General features: G+C 38.8%; 1 protein-coding gene across 2 annotated transcripts in view; it reads left to right on the top strand.

Annotated features, from left to right (window-relative positions):
- The window catches only part of LOC136876466 (uncharacterized), a 468,653-nt gene that overhangs the window by 337,504 nt on the left and 113,504 nt on the right, over positions 1-17,645 (top strand). The window lies entirely within an intron of this gene.

The raw sequence follows: 17,645 nt of genomic DNA, 5'->3' as shown, positions 1-17,645 counted from the left end.
CCTCCTGCTCAACCTCCTAATACTAGTGCATGTAATTTATACCCATTAAACCACCCGGGACCATATTTTGTTTTTGTTTCATCCAAACAAGGTAATAACATTGGCAATCTACACCCTATGGCTATAGGGCGTCTACTCCATGAAAGGAAATTTCCTGTTAAATCCATCCAGTATAAAGGCCGTAACAGGATTCAGGTAAACTTTCACTCTCCTAATCATGCTAATGACTTTCTGCAGAATAAGTTTCTTGAGACACAAAAGTTGCATGCCTTTATTCCTCACTCAAATATCTTCCGCGTAGGCATTATACGCGGTGTTGACAAAGATCTAACTGAATCCGATATTCTTACTTTACTTCAGAGTGACGTCAAAGTTCATTCTGTTCAACGCCTACGTCGTAAATCCCTCCAAGATGGTCAGTCCGTATATCTACCTACCGGCTCTGTCAAGATTGTTTTTTGCTCCAAAACGTTGCCCAAATATGTTTCCATCTATCATGTAATGTTAGAAGTCAATCCCTTTATATTTTACCCCATTATTTGTTCCAAATGCCAGCGTTATGGACACACCATACGCAATTGCCAGTCCACTAACTTTCGCTGTCGCAACTGTGGTTTGAACCATTCTACCTCAGACTGCCTTGCTAATGTCAAGTTATGTGTACATTGCAATCGGGAACACGAAACGGGTTCATCAGATTGTGCTGTTCATCAGAAGCAAGTGGAAATCAAAAAACTTATGTGCACTGATAACATTTCGTTCTCCGAAGCTTCTGCTCGACTATTTCCACCTACTTATTCTGAGTATCATAACGTCCAACAATTTCCTCCCCTACCCTCTCAACATCCTTCTCCATTACCAGACGCCCCTCGCAAACGCAAATTCACACAAGTGGTTGTTAAGGATTTGCCACCTAAACCTTCTCCCGGCTATGATAGAGCTGCGTATCTCCAGCTACTGCAATCCACTACATCCTCTCACCCCTCTCAATCTCTGAGTTATCAATACCCCATTCAACCCAGTCAGCCCCCTCCCTCAACATCGAGCCCGTCAATGCCTCTGCAACCCGCACAGCATTCTCAAACAGGTACTACACTTCCTCAGCGAGAACAGGTTCATCAGTGTATTCTCCATTTTCTCATGCAGCTTACTCAACTAATTGGCGATCACCCCAATATCTTACCAGTTATTAGTCAACTTCGCGAAAGTTTACACCTTATCTTTAATAATGGTAGTACGCATCCTTCAATGGAATGCTCGGAGCCTACAAAATAAACACTACGAATTCAAAATTCTCATGCACGAAACATCTCCTCACATAGTCGCTTTGCAAGAAACTTGGTTTTCTCATACAACTCACTTTTACTTTCCAGGATATTCTATCGAACGCCATGACGGACCAGGATTTGATGGTGTCGCACTTATGATACATACTTCGTTATCGTACACTCCATTACATCTACAATACATAATACCAAATACCTATTCCCTAGGTCTTATATATCAGAACACATATGTTATAAACTTGTATAATCCCCCTGATAACTACATATCTTTTGCCCAATGGTTCAAATTTTTTAATCAGTTTCCACCTGACACCCAACTGTTGTTTTTAGGTGATGTCAACATTCATCATACTCAGTGGGGAGCTCCGCTCAACACCTCCAAAGGCACACAGTTCTTACATGCTGTAACTCAACATAATCTTTTGCTTCTGAACGATGGTTCCCCTACTAGGCTCACTCCTCCTGGTTCGTTGCCTAGTGCAGTCGATCTATCACTTTGCCGCAACTCCATTGCCCCTATAACCACGTGGAGAGTACTCAGTGACACTCATACAAGTGATCACTTTCCTATCCTCATTACTTATGGCCACGGGTATATCACTAAAAATCCCCTTAACGACCATTATATCGCTCCGCTACGTTCCATGAGACAATTCAATGCTTCGTGCTTTAACTCCTACATGGTAACCCAATTGGAGACCTTCCCTGTAACAGAATTATCCTATCACTCCCTGCTCAAAATAATAACACAGTATTTGGACCTCTACCATCCTTTTACGACACCATCAAACTCCATGACCACTGGTGCCTCTCAATTAAAGTGGTGGGACAGTGAATGTCACCAACTAATCCTTAAACGCAAGAGACTCTTCAAAATTTATCGTAAAACTCTAACCCCTTCACACTACTTTCACCTCAAACATCATATTGCGCATATCAAACGTGTATTCAATCAAAAACGACGACAGGCATGGAAAACTTTTATATCCTCTTTCCATAACCATATTTCTGCATCTCGCTTATGGAATGCTATCCGTGCTCTCACCCGGGCTTCCACTCACGTTCCACGCCCTCAAATCCCGCCGCCTATTCTGAATGACTTTATCAGGTCCCTCACTCCAGATCATGCACTTCCACCTTATACTCCAGTTATCTCTGCTTCCACTCGTAATTGTTCAGTACTTTCACGTCCCATCACTCTCCCTGAGCTCACGTCCGTTCTTAATTCCTGCAAAACATCCACTCCCGGTCCTGATTATATCTCTTATGCCATGTTACAACAGTTGCCGACCAAAGCCCTACACGTGCTTGTTCAGTACTTTAATTTTGTGTTACATACTACGACTCCACCTCCCGAGTGGAACACTTTTTTCCTAGTTCCGGTTCCAAAGCCTCGACGTCCAATGACCTCCCCTCACAATATTCGAGGAATTATTTTGCCGTCTTGTATACGCAAACTATTTCTTAAACTCCTCCTCCAAAGGTTTCTCTGGTACTTGGAATATTATTCCCTCCTTCCCAAGTATCAGTATGCTTACTGTAAGGGTCGAAATGCTCAGGATGCGATCAATATGCTTATAATAGACATCTTATTAGCTAAATCTCGAAAAGAACACACTATTGCTGTCTTCCTCGATATACGAGGTGCCTTTGATTCCGTCCCCCTGAATATGTTATGGGATGTGTTATCACAGAAAGGCATCCCAACCACTTTCATAACTCTTCTACGTCATCTCTTAACGTCTCGCACTCTAATCTTCAAACCTCCTCTCACTACGCCATCCCCTCGTCAAGCTAATGTCGGCGTCCCTCAAGGTGATATCTTCAGTGGAATACTGTTTGCTTTATATTTATCCGGCCTCGAGCAACTTGCCCTCCAATCTGCCCGAATTCTTATGTATGCTGACGACATAGTTCTCTACTTTTCCCATAAAGACGTAGATGTTGCTCGCACATGTATAACACGGCTACTCATTCAAGTTCAGTCCTGGTTACATACTCATGGCTTCTCTTTATCACCTGATAAATGCTCTGCAGTAATCTTTACTACCAAGCGGATTTACAACTCCGAGCCTTTACTGTTCGATACTTCTGAAATTTCCATACGTTCGCACCATAAATATCTTGGCATTATCCTTGACCGTAAATTACAATTTTCCCAACATATACAACACCTACGTAACTCTACTGCCACGTATATTAACCTCCTCAAAGCCATTACACGTCGTTCGTGGGGAGCTGATCCTGCTACAGCAAAATTAGTCTATTGCTCCACGATCCGTGCTCGTTTCGACTACTGTGCACATATAATTGATCTAGCATCACCATCTGCCCTTCAATCCCTCACCACAATTCAAAATCAAGCACTACGAGTTTGTTTTGGTGCGTTGTCTACCACACCTACTAATGCCTTATTAGTTGAAACTGGTGACCCTCCTCTTCCCCTTCGACGCAGATTTCTAGCAGCTAAGTATCTCCTCAAACGACTTCTCGTACTCTCCAATAACCTTCTACCCAAAATACAATTACTCGCTCAATCATTTGCAACGCCTATCCCACATCCTTGCCGAGCCCCTGCCTTAATTTGGGCATTTCAGTTTGTCTCCCCTTTTAAATCTACTATTATTCGTAGTCATGTGCTACCATACTATTCTGTGGCATACGATGTGATTCAATATACACCTCCTATTATTCATTCTAAAGAATCTTCTTTTGCTATGCTCCCTTACCGGCTTTCATATTTTCCTCTACATTCTAAAAAAGTTCGCATATCATCCATTAATGCCTGTCCCAATTTTTATACTGATGGATCGAAACATTCTTGTGGTGTCGGCGCTGCTTTTTATTACGAACAGACTCAGTATGCTGAATTGTTTCACTTATCGTCCCACTTTTCTATTTTTTCGGCTGAACTCCTTGCCATACGCCAAACATTACTCTACATCAAACATTCATCCATACAATCTGCTAATATATTCACTGATTCTCTCTCTGTGCTACAAACATTAAAATCTAACAAGTTTACACTGAACTGGTATGTTTATAACGTCAAACACATCCTCTTCAATTTACACCAATCAGGTGTCCAAATCACCCTCATTTGGATACCTGCACATAAGAACATACCAGGCAATGAACGAGCCGATCGCTTAGCGAAAGAGGCTTCCCTCTTATCTACAACCCCAGCTACATTTTCTGTTCCAGCCACAGATTTCATATCTCTCCTCAAATCACAACAACGACAAACATGGCAAAACACATGGACAACATCTGCATGTCAGAAGGGCAAATTCTATCATAGTCTCCAACCCATACTACCTACTACTTTCTGGTATCAACACGACACCTACACTCGTCGTCATATCATCAATATCATATGTCTTCGCTTTAATCATTCCCTTACCCCTCTCTATAAATTTCGCTTTCGCTTACAACCGCATCCCATATGCCATTGTGGATCTGTAGATGCTGATATCAATCATCTCTTTTTTCAATGCCCATTGTATAACTCTCCTCGTCGATGCCTGTACTCCAACTTAATACAATACAATTATCCACTTCCCACGTCAATTGCATGTCTCGTCTACAAGCCCTCTCCCACAATCATACGTATCTTAAATCAGTTCTTAGATCACTCTAATTTACAACTCTAACCCCACTTTCCCACAATACATTGACACAACTTACATATTTCATCATATTCTCATTGCCTCCTGCCCTCCCTAACGCCTCCTCTTCAACCACGACACATAGCTACCGTTTTTTTTTCATCTCCCCCTCCGCCGATCGCGTGTACCTTTTCATTGATGTTCATAACAACACAATATCGCCCCTCTTCCTCTTTTGTTTACGATTTCACCGACACTTTCCCCTCCCTACATCCCCCATATACTTTGCTCAGATCTTTCCTTCCATCCGTCCAAAGTCCTACACCCTCACATATATCCACCCCTCCGTCGTTCCCCTGCCCTCTCCTGCTTGTCCCTTATATGTTGGCCCGGTGTGTATGTTTTGTAGAAGTCGCTGAGACGGCCACTCTAGCGTGAAGATTAGTATACCTTGTGTCCCTGTGCTTTTCCTATATCTCCTAGTCTTGTATACGTAATTCCTCCCTTTTAATTGTCTAGGTGATACGTCTTTTCTTGATCTACTTTCAGTGCTTTGAAACCATTTGTGAGTCTGCTGCATGGTCTACTTCCCTCAATCTTCAAGTACTTGTACTCCGAAAACATTGTCAACCGCATTGGTGTACTACTTTATTGAAATTGTGTGCGTGTGTAGATCTAGTACAAATATCATACGGTATAGTGTCTGGGTGAAATAACGAGCCCAAATAAACTTCACGAACAGAACAGAACATTTGTAGTTTGAAGACGGAGGAACCTATTCTCTACTGATTGTGCTTTAAGAAGAGTAGTAAATCAAGATGCAAGAAGAGGAGATGGTGGAGAAACTAGACCATGGGTGATGGATTGTCCATCTGGGCGATAGGCCTGAATATTTGGTTATCCTTCTGAATTTTTTAGTTGTATATTTGTTTTCTTCGAACTCCTAAGTAAGGTGCATCCATCTTGGTAGTGAACTAAGCGACCAAGGAATGGATTAGATAATTGTGTTAATACGCGGAGATATTTAAATTCGTATGTGAAATTGGGCATGTGTTTTTAAAAGAAATTAACTTCCTAAAACAGGTCTTCATAAAAATCTTGTAACATGATAATATTTGTTTTAGGCTTCAGTGTTGTAATAATCATGTTGGCATTTGTTTACCTTCTTGACTTCAATTAATTTTAGTTTGGTGCACCAAAACGAGTTATTTTTTTATTATCATATTTTCAAGCGAATGTCGGGCTACTAAAAGAGAATCTGTGGGACTTTAATGTAGGACTTCTAATGACTTCCTCGGTACTTCAAGTGCTTGCTTTGATTTCGGTGCTCGTCATCTGTTACATCTGTGTAACAGAATGCAAACTTACCGTGGCCATGCCGTGTTGACATTGACATTTGAGGATCGTCGTATTATTGGTAACTTATTTTTTCAGCTGATTTTTGGTGTAGATCCTTGTGCGTGTGGAATGTTTTTCGTTGAGTTTGATTAATTCATTTGGTTTAAGCTACCGTTCATTGGAGAGTATTTGGGTTATTAATCCTAATTTTGGATTTATGGCCATGTTTCGAATAATTTCTTGGTATTAAATGAAGTCATGCCTTTTCTTCGATTTGATTAATTTTAAATGCAGGCCTGGAGTGACCGAGAATTTCATTAGGAAAGTTTTCAAGCTTCTTTCAAAATAGTTGTCTTAAGATTTTAAATCTTCAATTGCCCTACGTTTGTTTATTTTCAAAACATTTACTGCATCCTGGCAATTTGAGTCAGTGTTAAAATAATTTATTTTCAATTAATATCCTTAATTAATTTTTCTGAATGGTGTGCACGTTCATTGTGCGGTGGTAATTCATTTGTTATTTTGTTTGAGGTCGAAAATTTTTTTTAAAATTATTTTCCTAATTAAATTTGGTTTGATCAATTTATTTTGAGTTATTATTTCAGCCAATTAATTAAGTAAACTTATTTTAAGATGATTCGCTAGACCTCTTGTGTCCAGAGCTTCCACAGTGTGCGACGGCCTTTTGATTGGGATAATCGTAAGTAGTCCTTTACTTATTTTATCCCTGGTCGTGCTAACACTCTTGACATTTTCCTTATGTTGGTAGCAGATTGCGTGGTTGCCTTTGCAACTACGTTCTGTTATTCTCATTATTTGTGTTGGTATCAGATTGTGTAGTTTTCTGTACAGCTACGTTCTGATATCTTGTGGAAGCATATTTTTCTTTCTTGTTTATTGTAACCGTTGGCTATGTTGTCAGGCCGTTGATATCACCTTGGCTGAAATAATAAATCAATTGAGACTAGTTAACTAAACTTGTGAAGGGAAAGACAGGCTTGTGTGGAGTGCTAACCTTGGCGTTTTCTGTTTCATATCAAAATGAGTGCACGTGCCGTGTTGTTGCCAAGAATGCTGAGGAAGGGTGAGCTGTTGTACGAGCTCGATATTCGGGGTTTGGTGTCCACTGGTTCTATGGAAGGCGATGTTAACTTGCTTCTGGCCTGCCTTGATTCCCCTGTGGATCCAGGTAACATGAGCATCGACTTGGGTAAGTCAGTGCAGGCAATGTCCAGTTCTATTAACGAATTATTAGTGTTTGTAAAACAGTTAAAAGAGTGTAATCCATCAGATTACCAATTGAGAAGATTAAAAGCTCGTACCAATCACTTTATTAACAGGGTGCAAGATTTGATTTCTCTTGGACCTGAAGGTGAATTGATGTCTCAATGCACTTCGTTATTAACTTCAGTAATTAATGTTTCGGTGGAACTCGATTTTATGATTAATATGAAGAAGGTTGGTCAGTTATCATTAAGTGATGAGATTGAAACTAATGAAGGTAACAACCTTGGTGCCACTAATGAGTTAATTACTTCTCAGACCGTCAATAATCCATCCTTATCTCATTGCTGCGGACTTAGTCCTGCGGTTGAGAATTTGTTGATTAGGTCATGTTCGGCTCCTAATTCTATTAAGGATCTTTTCAAAAATGTAATGACCTTTTCTGTAGATTCCATTGACGAAACCATCAGATTCCTGCGGTTTCTAGTAGAGTTATCTGAGTCGGCTAATGTGTATTGCATGGATGCCCTGGGAATTTTTAGAGTGTTATTTCCCAACTGTCAAGGTGTTCTTAAAAGAGAAATTTCTAAGGCTATTAGCAGTAATTTAAGTGTAAATGAATTTCACGAGTTGATCTTGGCAAGATTTATTCCGTCCCTTGCGTTGCAAAGTCTGTTTCCAAAACATTGTTATAGGACGCAGTTCTTGCATGAAAATCTATTGGCCTATGTCTTGGATTTGAAATTTTATTGCGAGGTTTTTAAAATCATGGTACCGGAAGAAGAGATGGTAGCTTGTGTAATCAAAGGCATTACTCCTCAATATCGGTCCTTTTTATCTTTGACTAAGTGTCCTAGTAATTTTGGAGAACTTGAGGAAGCCTGTACATTTGCCGAGGATGTAAAACATGGAGATGAGTCCCGGCACACTAGGTATCCTCCTCCCTCTGTTTCGTGTAGGACTAATAATTTTACTACTCATCGTGTCATCTCTTCTTCATCCAATAAGGGGTATGCTTATGGAGCTAAGGAGCACCCGAGAAAATATTCAACCTAATCTCTGAGCATGGCCTTCTATATCTGTTTACTTGTGTAAAACGTTAGGTGGGTATGGTGTGCTGTGATATGTGGCGCTCTTTCATTATTATTAGCTGAGGTCTGTTACCTTGACATTGATGATGGTATATATTTATTTGGTCTTATTACCTTTTTCTAACCACTGTTATTTTCATGTCGATAACTGTACCTTGATTGTTGATATTGGATGATCGGGTGTGCACGTCATGATTTCTTGAAAATTTATTTAATCAGTGATGTGGCTGTATGCTTTGGTGTGTTTTTATTTTGAAATTAATTAACTTTATCTGACTTATTGTGTTATTTCTTAAATTTGGTTTATTTACCTACTTCTAATGTGTAGTGAGCTTGATGTGTGCCGTTATATGCATCCACTCTTGTGCGATCAAGTATGGGTTATGTCACAATCAATTAGTGATATATTTTTTTTGCCCTTGTGTGGAATTCGATATGAATACCATCTACCTTGTATGACTATCGTTACTGACCTGGTTAATGTTTTGGTTATCTCTATATGTCAACTGTTTATTGGGGAGTTATCATCATGGTTGAGCCATGTGGATCAGTATCTGATTGGGATGACTTGTTGGTCTTGTACCTAAACCTTGGAGTTTTTACTGGTTTTCCCTGTCTTAATTATTGCTTGCATGTGTTCTGCTATTCTGATGTGTCGAAGCCCTCTTACCTTGGTTGTGAGGTATTCATCAGGTGTTTGAGCCACTTCAAGTTTCTGTAATCGTGATCTTCTTGGTTGAGTATTAATTAATTTACCTGGCCTTTCTTAATTTCTGTTTGTTTTCATCCTGGGGTAAACCTTATTTGGTGATTGATGTTTCTCATGCCTGACTGTTCCTTGCATTGTTGTTATTGTGCACCCTCGTGGTAATTATGTATCTGGTTCTTGTGATCTGGTTCCTTCCTTCCTCTCTTCATTCATTGCCTGTTGATCCGACGTCCTCTTGTGTTTAACCTTTTTCTGTAAAGCCCATTTTATGTTTACCTGCCACTCAATGGCATTTTCTCTCAGTGGTTCTTACAATGTCTCTTGACATGGTTGTTGTCATCTTGCCGTGTTATTGGATTTGATATTTGGGTATGGGACTAAATAACAAATCCTCTAACTGGTACTGGAATCCTACTAATGATGGTTTATGGGGGCCATTTGAGGTGTAACTGTCTTTTTCAAGGATTCTTGAGCATTTCCATCGACTCGACTTCTATTCCGCTACTTATATTTTATTTACCTCGTCCCCTGGGGAATATTGGGGAAGGTACCTGTTTTGCCGTGGAGCGACAGTGTGATCTTGACATCACCTATTTATAGACCGGGTAATGCCGAGGTTCTGCAAAGGACAACTGTGGTATATGTAGTTTGGGTTCTTGCTCGTTATTTCCCTGTTGGTTCTTCTAATCGAAGGATTTAATTTGCCCTTTTTAATTGGTTGGATGTTCCATGGTGGGATGAATTGTATCTGTGTTTCTGTGAAGTAGGCTAGTTACCTGATTCTAGATTATGTTCCCTCCTGAGTTTCTGCTATCCCTAATTCTATCCTGTTTCTTCTGATGTTTGATAGCTTGGCATTTATTTTTGATCTGTTGTGATGACAAACTTATTGAGCTCTCTTCATCTAATAGTACTAGTGGTCTCCAACTCATCGTGCCTATTTATGCCTCGCTATGAATGGTTTTCAATTTCTATCTTGGATTTTACTTGTTTGATATCTAGTTCTAGATTACTTGAAAAATAATTATTAATTATGGATCGATTGCTTGTCCTTCTTCTTATTCAACTTGGTGATGTAGTTGTGGAGGAAAGTTGAACCTGTGTTAGTTGAAAAATTATTTTATGTTCTGGTCTGTCAATTATGTTCTAGTGTTTTGAAATTGTGGTATAGTCTACTGATTAGGTGTTTATGCCATCTTGAACAGGGGAAGTATAAGGAAAGTGATTTCATCCTGTTGAAGTATTGTATACCCGTGTGGACTTCTCGTTGTAAGGTGATCTGGTATCCTGCCTATTCATCGCTGTTATCATCATTTCCTTAGGTGTTTTGGGGGAAATTGGGACTTGTTTTATTGAAAATGTTGTTTAATTTGAGTTGTAGGTTCATGTAATGTACTTAGAGTTTTACTTCTTCCGTCCGTTATTGTGAAGTGATGTTGAGATAGTTAAAGGATTCATGACCTAAGGAGTGTACCTCCTTTTGACCTTAGGGTATGGTTTCTGATCCTTGAGTATTGGTGAAGTTTGGTATCATGGGTTTGATTTTGGGAATTATGTTGGGGTGGCATTATGGTTTCGTTGAGAGGTGACTGTGTTCCTCTGAAGTCATGATGGTGTTATTGTGGTTGTTGTGAAATGATATTGGGTGGGCACTCTGTGATTTGTGAGATGGTGTCGAGGATTTGTATGTCCTTTACCTTCGTGGCTGACACATCGGCACTGGTGGTCATTTGAGTGGTGATGTATTGTTGTTATTTGAGTTACTTATTTGGTGGGTTATTGTAGTATGGACACCTTGAGGAGGTTGTACATTGCCTTTTTATTTTTCTCTTGGTGTCAAAGGTGGATTTGGTGAAAACTCATTTTATGTATCTACAACTCATTTTGGGAAAAATTCTTAACTATGTGTTTAGTTTCGGGTCTGTCACCTGACTTGTGGTTCAACTTCTTATATTCTCTGCCATATCTTGTTCATCTGAGGTCATATTACTTATGCTTGTGGATTTAAACGTTCATTTTAATTAACCTGGCTGGCTAAAGCATTTAATAATGGAGCCTTTCCTGAATTAGTGTCGTTGGTATCGTAACTTATCGTTCTGTGATGTAGAAGAATAAGTATGGGATTATTCTCCTTGTACAGTCGGTATTGCAGTCATCGATCCTCTACCTGCATATGGGAGCTTGTAGTAGGACTATGTGATTTCAGGCTAGTTGGTCTCCGGTGTTTCTCCTGGTCATTTTCTATCCCGGTGTAAGTGTTGATATTGTGTGTGATTGCCTGGTAATTGCTGATAGTTCGGTTGTTGATGACCCACCTTACGCGTACCCTACATCTGAATTGTACATATGTCTCCAACTGTAATTAACCTTTTACCCTTGGCCCTAAACATTCATATCTTCTACGCTAGCTTTGCTTATTGTTCCAAAAGTGTTATTCAGATTCTTCTATTTATTGTTTCTTGTTTCACCTTCTGCTTGGAACGAGTATATGTGTAGTAAGCCTATGGAAGTTGAAGCTGTGAGAATGGAATATTAATTTAAGCCAAGAAATGATTTGAAAATTTAAAAAGAAAGGCTTTATCATCTATTGATTTGGGGGTTATGATTTCACAGATATGACTGTTAAAATTTTATCTTTATTCATGTATTGATTTATTCGCTACTATTTGCTTGATGTGGTAATTTATCGTGAGTGATTTGATACTCTGTTTATGCCTCTTGCAGTTGTATTCTGTACTGATTGGAGGAAACTGATGATAAAGTGATTAGTGCGATAAGTTACTTAAAGAATTATCTAATGTTTGTTGCACTGACTTGCTTCTCGTGGAGGCTTATGTTTTCCTAATTATTTTTCTATTTTCTTTCTTCTTCTTGTGTTTTCTTTTGGGAGGTATTTATGTGGTAATTTGGTTATCACTCATGAAGTCTTGTCTTCCCCTATTATTGTAGCCCGGAATCAATTTCAAAAGAGAATTTTGTTATGTTTAAAACATTGTAAGACCTGTCTTATTGTGTAGGTTGTACCTCTGAAAATTTATTGTGATTATGCGAAGTTCGATTACCTTAGAAACCTCGGTATTATCTGCACATTTCAAGGAAAACTGGCGTGCTGATGATATTGCGCGTGAAAACTGGACTTAATTGAACACTAAACAACTGCGTGTGGTATGTATCCCTGTCATACCTCACCCAAGTATACCTCTGCTCTCCTGGAGAAGTGTTTATGTTAAATTATTCTAGATGGAACTTTTCTTACATATATTCTTGAGACAACAGATGGTTTTTATCTATGACTACTTGTTATACCCCACCCCAAGTTGATGGTTTCGGGGGGGAGGCTGTAATGGATTTAAAATTATTCTTCGCGATGGTACGATGCATTTGGTTATGTGTCTATTTTCTTGTCTGGCCCACCGTGTATTCAAACTTCAGAATTCCATGGACTTCTATTATTGATGATGGTGTGCTATCTAGCGGTCGACTTGGAATTTAAGCAGCGAGGTAGCTAGTTGTGGTGCTATCTGGGCGCTAGATGTGAAGCTTTCTCTGTCGTAGTCTGTCGACAATGCAGATAGCAGTTGTTCCGATTATTGATTTGTAGTTTGAAGACGGAGGAACCTATTCTCTACTGATTGTGCTTTAAGAAGAGTAGTAAATCAAGATGCAAGAAGAGGAGATGGTGGAGAAACTAGACCATGGGTGATGGATTGTCCATCTGGGCGATAGGCCTGAATATTTGGTTATCCTTCTGAATTTTTTAGTTGTATATTTGTTTTCTTCGAACTCCTAAGTAAGGTGCATCCATCTTGGTAGTGAACTAAGCGACCAAGGAATGGATTAGATAATTGTGTTAATACGCGGAGATATTTAAATTCGTATGTGAAATTGGGCATGTGTTTTTAAAAGAAATTAACTTCCTAAAACAGGTCTTCATAAAAATCTTGTAACATGATAATATTTGTTTTAGGCTTCAGTGTTGTAATAATCATGTTGGCATTTGTTTACCTTCTTGACTTCAATTAATTTTAGTTTGGTGCACCAAAACGAGTTATTTTTTTATTATCATATTTTCAAGCGAATGTCGGGCTACTAAAAGAGAATCTGTGGGACTTTAATGTAGGACTTCTAATGACTTCCTCGGTACTTCAAGTGCTTGCTTTGATTTCGGTGCTCGTCATCTGTTACATCTGTGTAACAGAATGCAAACTTACCGTGGCCATGCCGTGTTGACATTGACATTTGAGGATCGTCGTATTATTGGTAACTTATTTTTTCAGCTGATTTTTGGTGTAGATCCTTGTGCGTGTGGAATGTTTTTCGTTGAGTTTGATTAATTCATTTGGTTTAAGCTACCGTTCATTGGAGAGTATTTGGGTTATTAATCCTAATTTTGGATTTATGGCCATGTTTCGAATAATTTCTTGGTATTAAATGAAGTCATGCCTTTTCTTCGATTTGATTAATTTTAAATGCAGGCCTGGAGTGACCGAGAATTTCATTAGGAAAGTTTTCAAGCTTCTTTCAAAATAGTTGTCTTAAGATTTTAAATCTTCAATTGCCCTACGTTTGTTTATTTTCAAAACATTTACTGCATCCTGGCAATTTGAGTCAGTGTTAAAATAATTTATTTTCAATTAATATCCTTAATTAATTTTTCTGAATGGTGTGCACGTTCATTGTGCGGTGGTAATTCATTTGTTATTTTGTTTGAGGTCGAAAATTTTTTTTAAAATTATTTTCCTAATTAAATTTGGTTTGATCAATTTATTTTGAGTTATTATTTCAGCCAATTAATTAAGTAAACTTATTTTAAGATGATTCGCTAGACCTCTTGTGTCCAGAGCTTCCACAGTGTGCGACGGCCTTTTGATTGGGATAATCGTAAGTAGTCCTTTACTTATTTTATCCCTGGTCGTGCTAACACTCTTGACATTTTCCTTATGTTGGTAGCAGATTGCGTGGTTGCCTTTGCAACTACGTTCTGTTATTCTCATTATTTGTGTTGGTATCAGATTGTGTAGTTTTCTGTACAGCTACGTTCTGATATCTTGTGGAAGCATATTTTTCTTTCTTGTTTATTGTAACCGTTGGCTATGTTGTCAGGCCGTTGATATCACCTTGGCTGAAATAATAAATCAATTGAGACTAGTTAACTAAACTTGTGAAGGGAAAGACAGGCTTGTGTGGAGTGCTAACCTTGGCGTTTTCTGTTTCATATCAAAATGAGTGCACGTGCCGTGTTGTTGCCAAGAATGCTGAGGAAGGGTGAGCTGTTGTACGAGCTCGATATTCGGGGTTTGGTGTCCACTGGTTCTATGGAAGGCGATGTTAACTTGCTTCTGGCCTGCCTTGATTCCCCTGTGGATCCAGGTAACATGAGCATCGACTTGGGTAAGTCAGTGCAGGCAATGTCCAGTTCTATTAACGAATTATTAGTGTTTGTAAAACAGTTAAAAGAGTGTAATCCATCAGATTACCAATTGAGAAGATTAAAAGCTCGTACCAATCACTTTATTAACAGGGTGCAAGATTTGATTTCTCTTGGACCTGAAGGTGAATTGATGTCTCAATGTACTTCGTTATTAACTTCAGTAATTAATGTTTCGGTTGAACTCGATTTTATGATTAATATGAAGAAGGTTGGTCAGTTATCATTAAGTGATGAGATTGAAACTAATGAAGGTAACAACCTTGGTGCCACTAATGAGTTAATTACTTCTCAGACCGTCAATAATCCATCCTTATCTCATTGCTGCGGACTTAGTCCTGCGGTTGAGAATTTGTTGATTAGGTCATGTTCGGCTCCTAATTCTATTATGGATCTTTTCAAAAATGTAATGACCTTTTCTGTAGATTCCATTGACGAAACCATCAGATTCCTGCGGTTTCTAGTAGAATTATCTGAGTCGGCTAATGTGTATTGCATGGATGCCCTGGGAATTTTTAGAGTGTTATTTCCCAACTGTCAAGGTGTTCTTAAAAGAGAAATTTCTAAGGCTATTAGCAGTAATTTAAGTGTAAATGAATTTCACGAGTTGATCTTGGCAAGATTTATTCCGTCCCTTGCGTTACTAAGTCTGGTTCCAAAACATTGTTATAGGACGCAGTTCTTGCATGAAAATCTATTGGCCTATGTCTTGGATTTGAAATTTTATTGCGAGGTTTTTAAAATCATGGTACCGGAAGAAGAGATGGTAGCTTGTGTAATCAAAGGCATTACTCCTCAATATCGGTCCTTTTTATCTTTGACTAAGTGTCCTAGTAATTTTGGAGAACTTGAGGAAGCCTGTACATTTGCCGAGGATGTAAAACATGGAGATGAGTCCCGGCACACTAGGTATCCTCCTCCCTCTGTTTCGTGTAGGACTAATAATTTTACTACTCAGCGTGTCATCTCTTCTTCATCCAATAAGGGGTATGCTTATGGAGCTAAGGAGCACCCGAGTAAATATTCAACCTAATCTCTGAGCATGGCCTTCTATATCTGTTTACTTGTGTAAAACGTTAGGTGGGTATGGTGTGCTGTGATATGTGGCGCTCTTTCATTATTATTAGCTGAGGTCTGTTACCTTGACATTGATGATGGTATATATTTATTTGGTCTTATTACCTTTTTGTAACCACTGTTATTTTCATGTCGGTAACTGTACCTTGATTGTTGATATTGGATGATCGGGTGTGCACGTCATGATTTCTTGAAAATTTATTTAATCAGTGATGTGGGTTTATGCTTTGGTGTGTTTTTATTTTGAAATTAATTAACTTTATCTGACTTATTGTGTTATTTCTTAAATTTGGTTTATTTACCTACTTCTAATGTGTAGTGAGCTTGATGTGTGCCGTTATATGCATCCACTCTTGTGCGATCAAGTATGGGTTATGTCACAATCAATTAGTGATATATTTTTTTTGCCCTTGTGTGGAATTCGATATGAATACCATCTACCTTGTATGACTATCGTTACTGACCTGGTTAATGTTTTGGTTATCTCTATATGTCAACTGTTTATTGGGGAGTTATCATCATGGTTGAGCCATGTGGATCAGTATCTGATTGGGATGACTTGTTGGTCTTGTACCTAAACCTTGGAGTTTTTACTGGTTTTCCCTGTCTTAATTATTGCTTGCATGTGTTCTGCTATTCTGATGTGGCGAAGCCCTCTTACCTTGGTTGTGAGGTATTCATCAGGTGTTTGAGCCACTTCAAGTTTCTGTAATCGTGATCTTCTTGGTTGAGTATTAATTAATTTACCTGGCCTTTCTTAATTTCTGTTTGTTTTCATCCTGGGGTAAACCTTATTTGGTGATTGATGTTTCTCATGCCTGACTGTCCCTTGCATTGTTGTTATTGTGCACCCTCGTGGTAATTATGATCTGGTTCTTGTGATCTGGTTCCTTCCTTCCTCTCTTCATTCATTCCCTGTTGATCCGACGTCCTCTTGTGTTTAACCTTTTTCTGTAAAGCCCATTTTATGTTTACCTGCCACTCAATGGCATTTTCTCTCAGTGGTTCTTATGTCTCTTGACATGGTTGTTGTCATCTTGCCGTGTTATTGGATTTGATACTTAGGTATGGGACTAAATAGCAAATCCTCTAGCCGGTACTGGAATCCTACTAATGATGGTTTATGGGGGCCATTTGAGGTGTAACTGTCTTTTTCAAGGATTCTTGAGCATTTCCATCGACTCGACTTCTATTCCGCTACTTATATTTTATTTACCTCGTCCCCTGGGGAATATTGGGGAAGGTACCTGTTTTGCCGTGGAGCGACAGTGTGATCTTGACATCACCTATTTATAGACCGGGTAATGCCGAGGTTCTGCAAAGGACAACTGTGGTATATGTAGTTTGGGTTCTTGCTCGTTATTTCCCTGTTGGTTCTTCTAATCGAAGGATTTAATTTGCCCTTTTTAATTGGTTGGATGTTCCATGGTGGGATGAATTGTATCTGTGTTTCTGTGAAGTAGGCTAGTTACCTGATTCTAGATTATGTTCCCTCCTGAGTTTCTGCTATCCCTAATTCTATCCTGTTTCTTCTGATGTTTGATAGCTTGGCATTTATTTTTGATCTGTTGTGATGACAAACTTATTGAGCTCTCTTCATCTAATAGTACTAGTGGTCTCCAACTCATCGTGCCTATTTATGCCTCGCTATGAATGGTTTTCAATTTCTATCTTGGATTTTACTTGTTTGATATCTAGTTCTAGATTACTTGAAAAATAATTATTAATTATGGATCGATTGCTTGTCCTTCTTCTTATTCAACTTGGTGATGTAGTTGTGGAGGAAAGTTGAACCTGTGTTAGTTGAAAAATTATTTTATGTTCTGGTCTGTCAATTATGTTCTAGTGTTTTGAAATTGTGGTATAGTCTACTGATTAGGTGTT

Source organism: Anabrus simplex, chromosome 6, assembly GCF_040414725.1.
Source record: "Anabrus simplex isolate iqAnaSimp1 chromosome 6, ASM4041472v1, whole genome shotgun sequence".
NCBI classification, from domain to species: domain Eukaryota; kingdom Metazoa; phylum Arthropoda; class Insecta; order Orthoptera; family Tettigoniidae; genus Anabrus; species Anabrus simplex.
Note: the sequence above shows the minus strand (reverse complement) of the source record. Positions and strands in the feature narration are given on the sequence as shown.